The following is a 13,387-nucleotide window of genomic DNA, read 5'->3' as shown; positions in this document are numbered from 1 at the left end:
TTGTCAACGCGTTTCATAATTTGATGACTGACACGGTCCACTGCCCTACTGACACCATCCTCTGCCCTACTGACACCGTCCACTGCTCTACTGACACTGTCTACTGCCCTACTAACACCGTCCTCTGCTCTACTGACACCGTCCACTGCCCTACTGACACCATCTACTGCCCTACTGACATCGTCCACTGCTCTACTGACACCATCCTCTGCCCTACTGACACCATCCACTGCTCTACTGACACCGTCTGCTGCCCTACTGACACTGTCCACTGCTCTAGTGACACTGTCCACTGCTCTAGTGACACCGTCCTCTGCTCTACTGACACCGTCCTCTACTCTACTGACACCGTCCTCTGCTCTACTGACACCGTCCTCTGCTCTACTGACACCGTCCTCTGCTCTACTGACACCATCCTCTGCTCTACTGACACCGTCCTCTGCCCTACTGTCACCTTCCACTGCCCTACTGACACCATCCACTGCTCTACTGACACCGTCTACTGCTCTACTGACACCGTCCGCTGCCCTACTGACACCATCTACTGCCCTACTGACACTGTCCATTGCCCTACTGACACCATCTACTGCCCTACTGACACCATCCACTGCTCTACTGACACCGTCTACTGCTCTACTGACACCATCCACATCCCTACTGACACCATCTACTGCTCTACTGACACCGTCCACTGCCCTACTGACACCGTCCACTGCTCTACTGACACCGTCTACTTCTCTACTGACACCGTCCTCTGCTCTACTGACACCGTCCACTGCCCTACTGACACCATCTACTGCCCTACTGACACCATCCACTGCTCTACTGACACCGTCCACTGCTCTACTGACACCATCCACTGCTCTACTGACACCGTCCACTGCCCTACTGACACAGTTTACTGCCCTACTGACACCGTCCACTGCCCTACTGACACCATCTACTGCCCTACTGACACTGTCCACTGCCCTACTGACACCGTCCTCTGCTCTACTGACACCGTCCTCTGCCCTACTGACACCGTCCACTGCCCTACTGACACCATCTACTGCCCTACTGACACCGTCCACTGCTCTACTGACACCGTCCACTGCCCTACTGACACCGTCCACTGCCCTACTGACACCGTCCTCTGCTCTACTGACACTGTCCTCTGCTCTACTGACACCGTCCACTGCTCTACTGACACCGTCCACTGCTCTTCTGACACCGTCCTCTGCTCTACTGACACCGTCCACTGCTCTACTGACACCATCTACTGCCCTACTGACACCGTCCACTGCTCTACTGACACCGTCCACTGCTCTACTGACACTGTCCTCTGCTCTACTGACACCATCCACTGCCCTACTGACACCGTCCACTGCTCTACTGACACCGTCCTCTGCTCTTCTGACACCGTCTAGGGCAGTTTTTCACTTTGCGCAGCGGGAGCTTGTGTTCCCACTCACATTTCGCATGTGCTGTGAGTGCGCTTCCACGACAAAGAAGCTCCCAAACCTTTTCATACGTGGAGCATTTGTAGCGCTTTTGTTCCCCATTCCTGAGAGTTTCTGTTCACATTACTGAAACGCAAAAGTGTGAACACAGAGCCTTGGGGACGGAAGTAGAATGTAGGAAATGTTTTCTTTTATTTTTTTAAATGGATACATTTGTTTATATCTGATTGTATCTTTGTTTGTTAAACACAAAACACAATATGTTCCCTTCATCTCATATCATTGAAATGTATCCCACCCCTCCCCCTCCCCGGGCTGAGCTCATTCCTCTTCTGGATCAGTTATCAGCCACAGATCGATATCTGTACATGATCTGCCGCCGGAGCGCCGGGATTCAGTCTACATTAAAATATGACCATCAGACAGGCCTGGCGGGTCATCAAGAAATCCGGCTCTGCCGAGAGGTTTATCGCCGGCGCGACAAATGAACTTTCGCAGGTTACAATAGAAACATTTATATATATAATTGCAGCCAGCAACCTGGTATTGATAAATGATTAATCCATCAATAACGCGCGGTGCGCGAGGACAGCAATGGAATTCGCCACTTCGAGGAGCGAGCGATTCAGGAGGAAGGGATGCCCGATCGATACGGAGCAGAGGATGTTCATGACAATGGGACGCAATTAAGACACGTTCACCACTTCTGTTTGCTGGGAGATTTCATTTCTTATGTATGTCCTTCGCCTTGTAAATTCTGCCAGTATATATATATATATATATATATATATATATATATATATATACATACTGTATACACTTACCACTAGCCACTTTATTACGTCCACCTTGCTAGTAGCGGGTTGGACCCCCTTTATTAGGCCCCCCCTTTCTAGTAGCGGGTTGGACCCCCTTTCGCCTTCATTCTTGGTGGCATAGATACAACAAGGTGTTGGAAACGTTCCTCAGAGATTTTGCTCCATAGTGACCTGATAACATCACGCAGTTGCTGCAGATTTGTCGGCTGCACATCCATGATGCCAATCTCTCCCGTTCCACCACATCCCAAAGCTCCTCTATTGGATGAGATGTGGTGAGTGTGGAGGCCATTGGAGGACAGGGACCTCATTGTCCAGTGGTGAGATGATTGGAGCTTTGTGACATGGGGCATTATCCTGCTGGAAGGAGCCATCAGAAGATGGGGACACTGTAGTCATAAAGGGATGGACATGGTCAGCAACAATACTCAGGTAGGCCGTGGTGTATAAAACATGATCAGTTGGTACTAAGGGGCCCAAAGTGTGCCAAGAAAATATCCCCCTCACCATTACACCCCCACCACCAGCCTGAACCGGTGATACAAGGCAGGATGGATCGATGCACCGAATTCTGAATGTCGCAGCTGAAATCCAGACTCATCAGACCAGGCAACGTTTTTCCAATCTTCTATTGTCCAATTTTGGTGAGTCTGTGCGTATTGCAGCCTCAGTTTCCTGTTCTTAGCTGACAGGAGTGGCAACCGGCGTGGTCTTCTGCTGCTGTAGCCCATCTGCTTCAAGGTTGGGTGTGTTGTGTGTTCAGAGATGGTATTCTGCATACTTTGGGTGTAATGAGGGGTTATTTGAGTTACTGTTGTCTTTCTACCATCTGGAACCAGTCTGCCCATTCTCCTCTGACATCAACAAGGACTTTTCCTGCACCCAACTGCCGCTCACTGGATATTTTCTCTTTCTCCCACCATTCTCTGTAATCCAGAGAGATGGTTGTGTGTGAAAATCCCAGAAAGACTCAGACCGGCCCGTCTGCCACCAACAACCGTGCCACGTTCAAAGTTCACTTAAATCCCCTTTCTTAACCATTCTGATGCTCGGTTTGAACATCAGCAAGTCGCCTTCACCACGTCTAGATGCCTAAATGCATTGAGTTGCTGCAATGTGATTGGCTGATTGCAATTTGTGTTACCGAGCAATTAAACAGGTGTACCTAATAAAGTGACCATGAGAGTATATACTGTATGTGTGTATATATATATATATATATATATATATATATATATATATTATATATTTTATTTGTTTTGATGGTATGCAAAAACTATTTATATATATATATATATATATATATATATATATATATATATGGTATGCAATATATACAGTGTATGATAGATATAATAATTATAATTATTAAAAAACTATGTATAAATATATATATATATATATATATATATATATGTAGAGTCATGGCCGAAATTGTTGGCACCCCAGAAATTTTTCCAGAAAATCAAGTATTTCTCACAGAAAAGTATTGCAGTAACACATGTTTTACTATACTCATGTATATATATAAAATTTCTGTTACTTGCCCCAGGTGAGTTTAAAGGAGCATCACACGCTTGAAACAATCTCATTTAGCCACAATTTTGAAAGGGTGCTAAGAATTCTGACCAGCCCATTTTTGGAACTTTGTATGACATTATGTCCAATTTGCTTTTTTTCCTCCCTTTTTATGTGTGTATTGGAACAAAACAAAAAAAAGGGAGGAAAAAAAGCAAATTGGACATAATGTCATACAAAGTTCAGAAAATAGGCTGGTCAGAATTCTTGGCACCCTTTCAAAATTGTGGCTAAATAAGATTGTTTCAAGCGTGTGATGCTCCTTTTAAACTCACCTTGGGCGAGTAACAGGTGTGGGCCCACATGAAAGCAGATAAAAAGGAGAGAAGTTCACGTATGCCCCGTAAACACGATCCGAATATCGTACGACCGTTTTCGGGTTAATAATCGCAAGTAGAAATTGAATAGCTAAATAAAGTCACGAAAATTCTCGTACGATAGAGAAAAAGAAATCGTTAGTGATGTCACGTGTTGTAATGTATTTGTATTGTATTTTTGGACGACAACTATACTGACTAAATGAAAATCGTACGATCTGGAATCGTACGAGGAAAATTTCCGTGCATGTCCGGTCGAATAATGTCGGATGAACGGTTGTGATCGGCTGTCGAAAGTAGTGTACTCACGATGCGAAAATCGCACGATCCTTCCTCAGACGACCGTTTTCAGACGATATTCGGATCGTGTGTAGGGGGCATTAGTCTTTGCATTGTGTGTTAGACATGGGCGCCGTAAAAAAATTTGTTTCGTTCTGTTCTGTTTCGATTCGTAATAAAATTAATTCGTAATTCGTATTTCGTGTCCGAAATTCTGTTCTGTTTCGTACGAAATACGAATTTTCGTACGAACGTTCTTTACCATGAATTTAAAGGCAAAAACATTGCTCGTTATGCTTATTATGACTTGCAGAAGACTTCTGTGATAGAAGTCAATGTAAGTTGCCTGAAGACATCGGTGAAGGACTTTCATCCTCTCTGGGCTGCCAAGAAAAGAACAAAATGATACAATATTTCTTCTTCAATGGGCTGAACTCAGTGTGTAGAAGTTCTCAGTTTAACCATTTAAAGACTAAATCTTTTTTGACACTTGTTGCTTACTTACAAGTAAAAATCCAGTATTTTCTGCTAGAAAATCACTCAGAAGCCCCAAAAATGATATATATATTTTTTAGCAGAGACCCTAGGGAATAAAATAGCAGTTGTTGCAATATTTTATGTGACGCGGTATTTGCGCAGAGGTCTTTCAAACGCAAGTTTGCCCTTTTTTTTTTTCGGTCGACCTCTAGAAAGCACTGACATTAGCAGCATGACATACAGCAATGACACCTGCACCGTGATAGAGTGATCTGACACCAGCACCGTGACATAACACATGTATGAGGTGAATCTGGGATCGACAACTACAAGCATTCTTTTTTTATATGTGAAATTCTGAAAATGCAGGAATCTTGAGATAATGGAGGTGAGGGAAGGTCAGGGTAGGCAAAGAAGAGGGTGCAGGAGATGATTCTTTGCCTACCCTGACCTTCCCTCGCCTCCATTATCTCAAGATTCCTGAATTTTCAGAATTTCACATATAAAAAAAAGAATGTTTGTAGTTGTCGATCCCAGATTCACCTCATACATGTGTTATGTCACGGTGCTGGTGTCAGATCACTCTATCACGGTGCAGGTGTCAGTGCTGTATATCACGGTGCTGGTGCTGGTGATCATCTCCTGCACCCTCTTCTTAGCCTACCCTGACCTTCCCTCGCCTCCATTATCTCAAGATTCTTGCATTTTCAGAATTTCACATATAAAAAAAGAATGCTTGTAGTTGTAGATCCCAGATTCACCTCATACATATGTTTTGTCACAGTGCTGGTGTCAGATCACTCTATCACGGTGCAGGTGTCAGTGCTCTATATCATGGTGCTGGTGCTGGCGATCATCTCCTGCACCCTCTTCTTTGCCTACCCTCACCTTCCCTCGCATCCATTATTTCAAGATTTCTGAATTTTCAGAATTTCACATATAAAAAAAGAATGCTTGTAGTTGTCGATCCCAGATTCACCTCATACATGTGTTATGTCATTGGCCATGTGGTGGGACTATGTGTGCACAGCTAGTAATTATTTTGTGGCTGCAAATATGACTTGTAGGTTTGTAAAGTTCACCATCCCTGTGCTGTGCTGACTTCCTCCTGGGGCTGCTTATTATGAGGGGCTCCCACCAACCCTGTACTATGCTGACTTCCTCCTGGGGCTGCTTACGGTGCAGGTGTCAGTGCTGTATATCACGGTGCTGGTGTCAGTGCTTTATGTCACGCTGCTGATGTCAGTGCTCTTTGTCACGGTGCAGGTGTCATTGCTGTATGTCACGCTGCTAATGTCAGTGCTCCCTAGAGGTGGACTGAAAAAAAAGGGCTAACTTGCGTTTGAAAGACCTCATTTGTGGCGCAAATACCGCGTCACATAAAATATTGCAACAACCGCTATTTTATTCCCTAGGGTCTCTGCTAAAAACATATATATAGTTTTTGGGGCTTCTGAGTGATTTTCTAGCAGAAAATACTGGATTTTTACTTGTAAGCAACAAGTGTCAAAAAAGATTTAGTCTTTGGTTAAACTGAGAACTTCTACACACGGAGTTTAGCCCATTGAAGAAGAAACATTGTATCATTTTGTTCTTTTCTTGGCAGCCCAGAGAGGATGAAAGTCCTTCACTGATGTCTTCAGGTAACTTGCATTGACTTCTATCACAGAAGTCTTCTGCAAGTCATAATAAGCATAATGACTGAAAAACAGTCAGAATTCGGACGCACGGCAATTCGTATTTCGGATCCTCCCAAACGTACGAATTTTGAGAAATTCATACGAATTTGAGATTCGTACGAAACGAATCGCACATGTCTATTGTGTGTCTGTGTGTGCCACACTAAGCATGGACGAGAGGAGAAGAGAGGAGAGGAGAGGAGAGGACTGTCTGAGGACTTGAGAACCAAAATTGTGGAAAAATATCAACAATCTCAAGGTTACAAGTCCATCTCCGGAGATCTAGATTTGCCTTTGTCCACAGTGCGCAACATAATCACGAAGTTTGCAAGCCATGGCACAGTAGCTATTCTCTCTGGGCGTGGACGGAAGAGAAACATTGATGAAAGGTTGCAACGCAGGATAGTCCGGATGGTGGATAAGCAGCCGCCAAACAAGTTCCAAAGAAATTCAAGCTGTCCTGCAGGCTCAGGGAGCATCAGTGTCAGCGGGAACTATCCGCCAACATTGAAATGAAATGAAACTCTATGGCAGGAGACCCAGGAGGACCCCAATGGTGACACAGAGACATAAAAAAAAAGACAACAGTTTGCCAAAATATACTTGAGTAAGCCAAAATCCTTCTGGGAAAACGTCTTGTTGGCAGATGAGACCAAGATAGAGCTTTTTGGTAAAGCACATCATTCTAATGGTTACCGAAAATGGAATGAGGCCTACAAAGAAAACAGCACAGTACCTACAGTGAAATATGGTGGAGGTTCAATGATGTTTTGGGGTTGTTTTGCTGCCTCTGGCACTGGTTGCCTTGAATGTGTGCAGGGCATCATGAAATCGCACTGTAGAGCCCAGTCTCAGAGAGCTGGGTTTTGCGTCCGAGATCTTGGGTCTTCCAGCAGGACAATGACCCCAAACATACGTCAAAAAGCACCCAGAAATGGATGGCAACAAAGCGCTGGAGAGTTCTAAAGTGGCCCAGATCCAAATCCCATTGAACACCTGTGGAGAGATCTTAAAATTGCTATTGGGAAAAAGTGCCCTTCCAATATGAGAGACCTGGAGCAGTCTGCAAAGGAAGAGTGGCCCAAAATTCCCGGGCGAGAGGTGTAAGAAGCTTATTGATGGTTATAGGAAGCGACTGATTTCAGTTATTTTTTTAATAAAGGGTGTGCAACAAAATATTAAGTTAAGGGTGCCAAGAATTTTGACCAGCCCATTTTTGGAGTTTTGTGTGACATTATGTCCAATTAGATTTTTTTTTCCTCCCTTTTTTATTATTTTGTTCCAATACACAAAAAGGGAATAAACATGTGTATAGCAAAACATGTGTTACTGCAATACTTTTCTGTGAGAAATACTTGATTTTCTGGAAAAATTTCTGGGGTGCCAACAATTTCGGCCAATATATATATATATATATATATATATATATATATATATATATATATAATTTTTTTAAATAATTATTATATCTAGAATACACTGCATTAATTGCATACTATAAAAACAAATTATATATATAATTTATTTTTATTTTTCTATATAGTGGTTGATGGACTTGTGTCTTTTCCACCTCACCTACTATGTAAGAGATAATAATGCTGATCCACTGACAAAGCTTCATTGCTTAGCCAGAAAAAAAAAAATGAATTGGGGACTGTGTATGTCTCCTGCCTGGCTGTACCGGGTTGAAAATGGTTTTTTTATTACAGACTATTTTATTATTATTAATATTATCATTATTAATAATATTATTTATTTACTTTCAACTGTGTATTTTGGTTTTTTATTCGGAGTTCCACTTTAAGTGACAGCTTTTACAGAAACAAATGACTCCCCAGATAGGCTACAGTGAGAAAGCATCAAATATTTGTATCACGGGTGTCAATGACCCGGAGCTCTGGGAGGCCGGAGAGGTAACACGAGGAGACGTCTTATCGTACCGTATTAGCGCCATTAAATATGGAAATATTGCTGAGATGGATCTTCCTCACCGCGATATTCCCCCCGCCGAGACTTCTACAAAATGGATTTACTAGATGTAACCTGAGTGATACAAAGCCCGGATTATCTACGCCATCCCCTCCGTACTCCCTCCAGGAGGCATGACAGGTCGGCTCTAATTACATGCATTACGGAGCGGTATTAAATCAGCGCACCACGCTGGCTTCCGCCGCACAACTATGTATTTAGAAGATCTGTCCTCCGAATTTTTCACTTTCCCATGTTCCAGCTTCTCATTCGCCGACGTGATATTCAACAGGGGACTGCGGCAGCACGGGGGGTGGGAGACATCGTACAAAGTGGCTTAGCTCTGCAACTAAGCAACAACTCACAGCAAAACGTACAGTGGCGGGACGGGAAACAGCAACTGCCATGTAAGGGGTGAGATCCGAACTGCGAGGACGGAAACCGAGGAAACCAAACGTATATAAGTCAGAATGTTGTGATTTAAGATAAAGTGAAAAATATAAACACAACCACCTCCAATATAATACAGTGCACAACCCACCAAATCACAGAGACCCACGAGTAGCAATAATCAGACAGATATATACATAATGGGGAATACCGGACTCATAAACATAGCCAGGCCAGGGTCATCAACGGGAGGTCAGCAGATGGGGACAAGGAACAAACAGGACAAGGAAAGGATGGATGGATAAGGCTGCAGGGCAAGGGTAAGGGTAACAGGGACACAGGAGGGACAGGTTCAAGTACAAGGTACAGGCAGGGCCGGACTTACCATTGGGCTTGACTGGGCTCAAGCCCATGGGCCCCGCTCAATAGGGGGCCCCCGCGGGCCCTGCCGAGATACATAGCCGAGTGTACTAAGCTCGGCTCCGCTCACGGTCACTCCCAGTCATGCCCTGTGATGGACATAACACAGGGACTGGGTACACTCAGGACCAGAGAGCCGCCGAGAGGACCCAAGGGCTGCCGAGAGGACCCGAGGGCCGCCAAGAGGACCCGAGGTCTGTCAAAATACACAGCATCTCAGTGGCGCCATTTTTAAAGTTCAAGACTGCAATGAAAAGGCTGCAAATTACACTGGGGCAAAGCTGCAAATGACACTGGACAAGGCTGCAGATGGATACTGATAAGGCTGCATTGATGGGCATTTAAATGTAAGTTCTTTTCCTTAAAATTCCCTCCTAAACTTGGGGTGTGTGTTATACTCCGGTGCGTGTTATACGCTGATAAATACGGTAATGTATAGAAGGTAGGGCCCCAAAGTGACTCAAGCCCAGGGGCCCCCACCACCCTAAGTCCTGCCCTGGGTACAGGGTACAGGGTTCAGTTACAGAGACAGGAGCAGGAGCAGGATCAGAATCAGAATCAGGATCAGAATCAGGATCAGGATCAGGATCAGGTACAGAGCTCTCAGGTTCAGGACAGGGCGCAAGGAAGATACCAAGTCAACTATGTGTGTGTGTTTCCAGGTATTTATACACATCTTCTGCAATCAGGCTCAGGTGACGCCTGATCGCAGGAGGTAATGTCGGCTCCACACTGCCAGGAACCATCCGTTGGTGGACTCCAGTACTGCGGCCCAAGGATCAAATAGTACCGCCAGCAGGAGAAAGCTGTCCCCTGACAGTTCCAGACTGCCAGGAGACACCCGCTGGTGGACATAAGTACTGCACGCCAAATGTCTGACAGCGCCACTAGCAGGTGGAACCTTTCCCCCGACGGCAACAGCCTGAAGAAGTTTATCTATACTGTTTTCAGCAAATGTCGAACAATAAATTCAATAAAGATTTGCCACTCTTTTAAAAACGATATAAAAAAATGATGCAAATGTCCAAATACAAAGAAAACAGAAAATTCTGCTGTTCCACGAATAATATAATTATTTATCCCTAGGGGACCCTGGCGGAGCAGAAGTGACAAAATGTGTCAGGAAAGAGGAGGACATGCCAGGAGAGTTTCGGGGGCCCCAAGGCTGGATGATGGATATGAAATACACGCAAACTTCTTGCACTGAGACCCAATGGGGTGTATTTATAAAATGATTGCATAGCCATTTGTCCAGCTAAACTGCAAATGAGGGGAAATAGGGCAAAATTGAACGTTCTTCTAATTCCTCTGAAAGTCGAATGTTTATCTTATATACAAAAAAAGAAAGCGCTTTGGGAAAATATCACTTTGTGGCCACAAGGTGACGCTGATAATCACAGGAAACAAATATATATTTCCTATGGTTCTCAGCTCCATCTGGTGGCCATAATGCTATGATCCTCAGCTCCATCCAATGTTAGGCCATAATGCTATGGACCCCAGCTCCAGCTAATGGCCATAATGGTATGATCCTCAGCTACAGCTAGTGGCCATAATGATATGATCTTCATCGCCATCTAGTGGCCATAATGTTATGTTCCACAGCTCCATCTAGTGGCCATAATGTTATGATCCTCATCTCCATCTAGTGGCCATAATGTTATGATCCTCAGCTCCATCTAGTGGCCATAATGATATGTTCCACAGCTCCATCTAGTGGCCATAATGTTATGACCCTCAGCTCCATCTAGTGGCCATAATGTTATGACCCTCAGCTCTTTCTAGTGCCATTATTCTCTAAACCTTAACTCCATCTAGTGGCCATAATAAGGTCTTTTCACAAGCCACTTTTTTTATGAACAAACAGTAAATGTTGCATCAATTGCACAGAACAAAAATGCATAAATAAGTGGCTTTGGAAAATAGCGTGTTATGGCCACTGGATGGAGCTGATTAAATACCTATTTCCCATTACCTACTTCCTATGATTCTCAGCTCCATCTAGTTGCCAGAATGGTAGAATCCTCAGTTCCATCTAATATTAGATCATAATGCTATGATTCTCTGCTATATCTAGTGGCCATAATGTTATGACCCTCAGCTCTATCTAATGGCCATAATTCTGAGATCCTCAGCTCCATCTAGTGCCCATAATGAGGTATTTTCCCATACCACTTTTTTTTTAACATTCAACCTGTAGAGGAAACAGTCTGAGAACAATCAATTCTGCCCCATTTACACAGAACAAAGATACAAAAATGAGTAATGTTGGGAAATAGCATGGTATGGCCAGCAGATGGAGCTGATAATCACAGAAAAAAATACCTATTTCCTATGATTCCCAGCTCCATCTAGTGGCCATAATGTTATGAACCTTAACACCATCTAGTGGTCATAATTCTGTGATCCTCAGCTCCATCTAGTGGCCATAATTCTATGATCCTCAGCTCCATCTATTGGCCATAATTCTATGATTCTCAGCCCCATCTAGTGGCCATAATGTTATGAACCACAACGCCATCTAGTGGTCATAAATTCTATGATTCTCATCTCCATCTAGTGGCCATAAGGTTATGACACTAAACCCCATATAGTGGCCATAATGCTATGATCCTTAGCTCCATCTAGTGGCCATAATTATATGGTCCTCAGGCCCATCTAGTGTCCATAATGTTATGATCCTCAACTCCATCCAGTTGCCATAATTCTATGATCCTGAGCTCCATCTAGTGGCCATAATTCTATGATCCTGGTCTCCATCTAGTGGCTATAATTAAACATTTTCCTGAGCCACTCTATTTTTTATGAACAAATGACATTCAACCTGTAGGAAACAATCTGAGAAACATTCTGTTTTTGCCCCATTTGCACAGAACAAAGATACAAAAATTAGTGGCTTTCGAACATAGCACACTATGGCCATTAGATGGGGCTGATCACAGAGAATAAACATTGATTTCCTTTATCCTTGACTCCATCTAGTGGCAAAAATATTATGATCTCCAGCTCCATCTAGTGGCCATAATTCTATGGTCCTCAGCTCCATCTAGTGGCCATAATTCTATGGTCCTCAGCTCCATCTAGTGGGCATAATTAGGTATTTTCTGAACTACTCCACATACATTTTGTTATGCACAAATGACATTCAACCTGAGACAGTCTGAGATGATTCAATGTTGTCCCATTTGCACAGAACAAAGATACAAAAAACAGTGGTTTGGGAAAATAGCATGTTATGGCCACTAGAGAGAGCTGATGATCACAGAAAATATATATATATTTTTTTTTGATCTTTGGCTCCATCTATTGGCAAAATGCTATTATTCCCAGCTCTATCTAGTGGCCATAAGGAGGTCTTTTCCCAAACCACTCAATTTTTTGTTAATGAACTAATGACATTCAACTTGTAAAGGAAACAGTCTGAAAACAATCAATTTTACCCCATTTGCACAGAACAAAAAAAGAAAGAGTGGCTTGGGAAAATAGTGCATTATGGGCACTAGATCGAGCTGATGATCACAGAAAATTTAAAAAAAAGTCCTTGATCTTTGGCACCATCTAGTGGCAAAAATGTTATGATCGTCAATTCAAAACCATGAATGAATGACATTCGATCTGTAGAGGAAATAGCCTGAGAACAATAAATGTTTTCCTATTTGTACAGAACATACACTCACAGGCCACTTTATTAGGTACACCTGTTCAATTGTTAGGAAACACAAATAGCTAATCAGCCAACCACATGGCAGCAACTCAATGCATTTAGGCACGTGGTGAAGATGACCTGCTAAAGTTCAAACCGAGCATCAGAATGGGGAAGAAAGGGGATTTAAGTGACTTTGAACGTGGCATGGTTGTTTGTGGCAGATGGGCCGGTCTGAGCATTTCTGGGATTTTCACACACAACCATCTCTTGGGATTACAGAGAATGGTGGGCAAAAGAAAAAATATCCAGTGAGCAGCAGTTGTGGAGGAAAATGCCTTGTTGATGTCAGAGGTCAGAGGAGAATGGTTCCAGATGA

The 13,387-nt window shown here is 43.5% G+C and overlaps 1 protein-coding gene across 1 annotated transcript in view; it reads right to left on the bottom strand.

Annotated features, from left to right (window-relative positions):
• NELL1 (neural EGFL like 1) overlaps positions 1-13,387 on the bottom strand; it is a 1,213,537-nt gene that overhangs the window by 755,451 nt on the left and 444,699 nt on the right. The gene's annotated exons all lie outside the window — the stretch shown is intronic.

This window comes from Lithobates pipiens, unplaced genomic scaffold (genome assembly GCF_037356315.1).
Source record: "Lithobates pipiens isolate NorthernLeopardFrog02 unplaced genomic scaffold, aLitPip1_a1.2 Scaffold_24, whole genome shotgun sequence".
Taxonomy (NCBI): domain Eukaryota; kingdom Metazoa; phylum Chordata; class Amphibia; order Anura; family Ranidae; genus Lithobates; species Lithobates pipiens.
Note: the sequence above shows the minus strand (reverse complement) of the source record. Positions and strands in the feature narration are given on the sequence as shown.